Here is a 6,628-nt window from a genome sequence, read left to right on the forward strand (position 1 = left end):
TAGACGTCTTAGCTTTCACGAATGAAATAACGAAAACTCATACAAAATCTTGGATTTGTTTCTTTGTATGAATCCCTTTTTTGACTTGGAATTTCTTCTATTTTAATATGACCATGACCAATGTTCACGTCAAAGAATTAGTCATCCCCGTTTGAAAAATTTGGCTTCATATTTTAGAACACTTTGCTGAGTTTCATTAAATCCAATCCTTGGACCACCAAAGCACCTATATATGTAGGAATTAATGTTGGGGAAATATTGATCCACGTGACCTAATGAATGACATGTTTATAGTATGATAATTAACTTATCTAAATGATTCGATGTAACGATCAGACCGGTCGTTTTGAGCAACTGCATTCAACTCGTAGCTTGAGGTCTTGAATAGCTTTATATGGTGTATTATAACTTGCCTATATCGTCGGTTTTGGTTTTTAGGTGATTCGGGATCGATTTGGAATAATGATTCTCAATTAGGAAACTTTAAGTTGGAAAAGTTGACCAAGTTTGATTTTTGTGTATCTGACCTCGGATCGAAGTTTTGATGGTTCCATTAGGTCTGGACGGTAATTTTGAACTTGGTCGTATGCCCCGGTTTGCATTTGGATATTTCTTGAAAGTTTTGGCATTAATTGGCGAAAGTTGGCAATTTGAAGGTTTGGAAAGTTTATAGATTTGATCGGGAGTTGGCTTTGACAATATCATGTTCGAAATATGGTTTTGGGAATTGAAATAGCTTTTCATGTCATTTAAAACTTCTATGCAAAATTTGATGTCATTCCGAGTTGATTTAATATGGTTCGGCACGAGTTTTAGAAGTTGAAAGTTCATGAAGTTTGATTTGAGATGCGTTTCGTAGTTTTGATGTTGTTATGTGTGATTAGAAGCCTTGAGTAGGTTCGTGTTTTGTTTTAAAACTTGTTAGTATATTCGAACGGGTCCTGAGGGGCTCAGATGAGTTTTGGATGAATTTCAGACCATTATGGGCTAGGTTGATATTGCTTGTTTATGTTGTTTGCTGATATCCCTATTGTTCTTCGCGATCGCGAAGAAGTGGTCGCGATCGTGAAGAAGTGGTCGCGATCGCGTAATGATTCATGGAACTGGGGGATTTTCTTCATCGCGTTCGCGACAGGTCGATCACGTTCGCGCATAGTTAGGGCAAGTCTTCTTCGCGTTCACGTATGTAAAATGGCGATCGCGTAGTGTGAGCTAGGAGCTGGAGCAAGAGGCCTTCTTCATCGCATTCGCATAGAGAGAGTCGGGTTTGCGAAGTTCTGTGTCAGATGTGAGTCGCGTTCGCATGAAATGTGCCGCGAATGCGTAGAGAAATTTATTAGTAGTGGAGTTTGTGTTTCATGATCGTGACGCTAGTTCCGCGATCGCGTAGGGTTCACCGGGGCAGTGTTTATAAGGTACTCTATTTCGAAGATTTTGGTCATTTTATCATATTTTGAGTTATGGAGCTCGGATTTGGGCGATTTTCATCACATGGATTGGGGTAAGTATTTTCTACTCGATTTTGATTATATTCTATGATTCCACATTCGTTTTTGGCATTTGACTGATGATTTCAAAAGAGAAATTGAGGTTTTTTGTCTAAACTTTTCCAAAGTTAATTTTTGAGTTTTGAACATCGATTCGGAGTCGGAATTGGGTAAAGTAGTATGGTTAGACTCGTAATTGAATGTGTTATTGGAATTTGTGAGTTTTGTTGGGTTCCAAGGTACAGGCCCGGGTTTGATTTTTTAGTTGACTTTGAGTAAATGTGTAAAGATTCTACCTTTACCGTTTGGGTTTGCTTCCTATGGCACTATTTGATGATTTTGAGTTGCTTTTGGCTAGTTTCAAGCCATTTGGAGGTCGATTTGAGCGGGATGTCTTCTAGTGTATCGATTTGTCTTGTTTGAGGAAAGTGTCTTACCTAATTTTGTTGGGGGAGTTTTTCCTGCTAATTGACATTGTTTGCTACATGCGGGAGTGATGCATATATGAGGTAACGAGTGTATATGGATGTGCTAGGGTTGCTCGTGCTTGAGGGTAGATTATACGATTAATTATACCTTGTAGGATTATGTGACCTTCTTGCCTCATATTTTACTTGACTTCTAGATTAATATGAATATAAAGTTAAATGCTAGAAATCATGATTTAGCTTATTATAAATTGATTAAAAATTTGAAGGACTTTTTGTGAAAATACTGATGTGCTAAATTCGGTTGTCATTATACTTAATCGCAAATATATCGCTACGACCGTTATTCTTGAGATATTAGATTTTGTACTTTAATTGAAGATCATTCGTGAGATTTGTTGAGTTACTTGAACAATAAGGTTCTTGAGGTTTATTGAATTATTATTGGCTTGAAAGTTGTGATTGTTGTTCGATTAGAATATTCGATCAATCACTCCCCTTGATGTTATTTATGCTTCACACCTTGCTTGTTATTGATATACATGTGCTTGGTGAGGAAGAGTGTAAAGAACGAAGGGTGATGCCGTGCCATTTCATATACATTATCATAAGAAAAAGAGTGTAAAGCATAAAACGTGATGTCGTGCCATGTGAGCAAAAGCACGAAGGGTGATGTCGTGCCATTTTCTTTTATATTATCATCTGTTCATGGCACAAAGGGTGTTTCCGTGTAGAGGACGAGAGAAATGCATTATATTGTGCTATCTTTTTCTCGTGCATATGATAAGTGTGGATTTTGATCACTTATTAGCACCTTTTTGCTTCTGTTTTAGTCCGAAAGTGTTGATCTACGTTCCCAAAACCAATGAAAATGTTTAAATTGCAGGAAAGTTGGAAGTTTGGGCTCTCATGAATAAATCCAACTCAAAAAGGAGTATTTCGATTCATAAGGCAAGAAGGGGCGGATAACACAAGAAGTGTGGTCCGCAGAGCCATTTCTGTGGCCGTAGAAGAAAATGCGGACAACAGAATTCTCTCTGCGGCCGCAGAACTAGTAAAGAAGCCCAACAGATTTAGATGTGCGGCCGAAAAAAGGGGTCTACACTGGCCAAAATTCAAATGTTCAGAGAATGTGCAAATGATCAAGACTTGAAGCCTTACCTGAAGTGCGGACTGCACCAGAATTGTGCGGCCGCAGAAGCTGACTTGCAGCCACAAACCAGATTTTACGGTTGCAAAATCCTAGTCCTTGCAAGCTGGAGCAATGTGCGGAACACACATGAAATTGTGCGGTCACAAAACCTCCCGAGGGGCATTTTTGTCAGCGAATTTTGGGCCACTATAAATAGACACAAATCACATTTTAAGGTCAAGTTTTGAAGTTTGGGTAGTTGTGGCCGATGTATTTTGCTATTTTAGGAAGTGTGTGACTATCTTGGGATTTAAACATCATAGTTTATCAATTTAATCTTAGATTATGATTTTAATTAGTAGTTCTTCTTTATTTTCTTCATCTTCTATTATGAGTATCTAGACTTTTACTAGGGTTGTGACCCAACGCTAGTGTGTAAACCTTATATGTATTTAATTTAATGCTTGTTTATGTTTGAGTGTTAATTATTTAGCCTATGCTTCAAATTTAGAATTAATAATTGCAAACATTGATTCATGCCTTTTTGACTTGGTTTCTACTTGAGAAAGAGGGACCTAGTCTAGGAAAGCTTGGCTAACAAGAAATTGGCTAATTAAGGATTTGATTAACCTAATTAAAGGGTTTGAACTAGAGATAGGGAAAACCCGACTTGTGCTCATATCAACTATTTAGCTTCATACCCATTTGGGTTTGAGAAAGCCAAATTTGGCAAAATCACTCTATAACCAAGAGATATTGAGTGGCCATAATACACCCCTATCAGTAAAACAAGTGTTAATGTATTTAACCCATTAGGCAAACACCTAAGTGAAGGTTACATCGATTGGATGTTTAACCATTTAGTAAAAACAACAAAAACAATCATTCGCTTTCTAATTTCTTCTCCTTAGTTTATAATTGATAGTGATAATCTAGAAGTAGAAAACAAAAACTTTTGTTCGGAAGCGCAATTTAGTTATTTCATTGCACTCACTATTGACTGGAATTGGACGTGGATCAATTTTTGGCACCGTTTTCGGGAGTTAAAATAGTGCTAGCTATATATATTTGAATTTGTTTTTGGAATATCTTCTTTTCCTTCCAGTATTACTAACTTGTGTGAGAAATTATAGCTACAAACATGGCGAACAATGAACTCAGAAATTTACCTTTGGGGGAATTGGATGGCGAGGAAGAACAAGTAGAGGAGGTACCTCATGAGCCACAAGCCAATTGGAGAGGCCGAGTACCTCTTGACAATGTGCCCGTTCCATCTCTACCTCCACCAGAGCGACTCCACACAAGATATTGCCCAATGAAGGTTATGCTAGTGATATAGTCTCTCCCCATATTAGGGCGGGTAACTTCCGAATAACCAATATGATACTCACTTTACTTGAGCAACGGGGTTTCTTTACCAGTGCTCCAACACAAAATTCTTATAAATATTTGAAGGGATTTATGGATACATGTTAGGGGATCAAGCAAACTAATGTTTCCGAGGATGCATTGAGGCTAAGGCTTTTTCCCTTCTCTCTAGGAGGGAAAGCTTTATATTGGTTGGAACGATTGCCGAACCGTTCAATTCACACTTGGGATGAGTTGACGAAAAAGTTCATTTCTAAGTTCTTCTCTCCCAGACACATGGCTAGACTTTGAGACGAGATCTTGGCATTCAAGCGAGAGCCGAATAAACCACTACACGAGATATGAGAGCGCTATTGAACAATGGTTAAGTAATGTACCAACAAAGATATAGCGGAAAACATGATTCAACAAACCTTCTATCGTGGGATTAACACAACCAACCAATGTGTAGTGAATCAACTAGCCGGTGGGAACTTAATGACTACAATTATGCGGAGGCGTGTGAGATTTTGGATGAGATGGCGAAAACACCGTCCGCTTAGCAAAATCGCATCTAAACTAAGTGCAAGCCCCTAAGCAAGTTAATGATATAGAAGGAGTGAATATGTTGGTAAATAAGAGGAGGACCAAGGATCCACAAGTGCCAACTCGAGTGGAGAACTATGTGCAAGAAGATGGTGGTTTTATGCAAAATGATTCTTACAATAAACAAAAGGAGGAAATGCAATATGTGAACAATCTTCATGGGCAAACAACTCCCAAGGCCCAAGCCAACAACAATGGTGACCATCAAACAATCATGGAAATTAGAATTCTAACAATCAAGGAAATTGGAGTGGAAACAGCAATCGAGTGAATTGGCATAATAATAATAATCAAGGAAATTGAAGTGGAAACAACCAAGGAAATTAGGGAGGCAATAATCAAGGCAGTAGAGTAACAACCAAGGCAACCGGGGGTCGGGTTTTCAAAGGTCCCCGATGTACCAACAACCAAGCAACGCACCTCCTTATCCTTCCCATGGTTCAAGTTCTTGAAACAAAGAGATGAGACATATTGAAAGCATGTTCAAGAAAATAATGATAAAGAATGTCAATTCAGATGCCTAACTTGCCTCACACAACACATCAATCCGCAACTTAGAAGTTCAAATGGGGCAAATATATCAACCACTAAATTCTCGTCCTACAGGGGCACTACTAAGTGATACGGTGGTAAACCCAAAGGGTGGTAACAATACGGGCCATGCCATGATGGTTATCACAAGAAGTGGAAGAGGCGGGAATACACCTACCTCAAGTGGGAGGCGACTTATTGATGATGATCGAGTGATATAAGAAGAAGAGATCCCGAATAATGGTGTTCAACCTAATGAGGAAGTTATTATTAATATTGATGATAGTGTGGAAGAGTCTCAAGAGAAGGTAGGAAACACATTATTAACATACCGGAGCTGGTAGTGCAGAAGGCTAAGGCACCATTACCTAAGTCTCCACCTCCATACCCTCAAAGACTTGCCAAGAATAATGGTGAGAATGAATTCAAGAAGTTCATTCAAATTATAAAGAGTCTTTCAATCAATATGCCATTGATCGAAGCTTTGGAACAAATTCCCAGTTATGCAAAGTTTATGAAGGATTTTGTGACAAAGAAGTGGTCAATGAATTTTTAGACCATCAAAGTCACTTAATCAAGTGAGAGTAATTGTTCATTCCATTTCTACTAAGATGGAGGATCCCGGTGCTTTTACGATTCCTTGTACAATTGGAAGTGCTGAATTTACTAAAGCTCTTTGTGATCTTGGGGTAAGTATAAATTTGATGCCCTATTCAGTTTTCAAGACTTTGGGAATTGGGTAACAAAGACCCACATCCATGATATTTTAAATGGTTGATCGTACCATGAAAAGGTCGTTGGGTATGATTGAAGATGTTTTGGTCCGGGTTGATAAATTCATTCTTCCGGTGGATTTTGTCATTCTAGATTTTGAGGTTAATTATGAATTGCCAATTATTCTTGGGAAACCTTTCCTTTATATGGGTAAGACTCTTTATGATGTTAAAGCCAAAGAACTCGTTTTTCAGGTTGGTGATGAAAATGGTGTATTCCATATGTGTAAGTCCATGCGGCAACCAAATAGCAATGAGGTGTGTTCTTTTGTGGACTTGGTCACCGATGTCATTGTTGATAATACAAGTGCTACAATCAATGTT

The sequence above is a fragment of the Nicotiana tabacum genome, chromosome 22, assembly GCF_000715075.1.
Source record: "Nicotiana tabacum cultivar K326 chromosome 22, ASM71507v2, whole genome shotgun sequence".
Lineage (NCBI taxonomy): Eukaryota > Viridiplantae > Streptophyta > Magnoliopsida > Solanales > Solanaceae > Nicotiana > Nicotiana tabacum.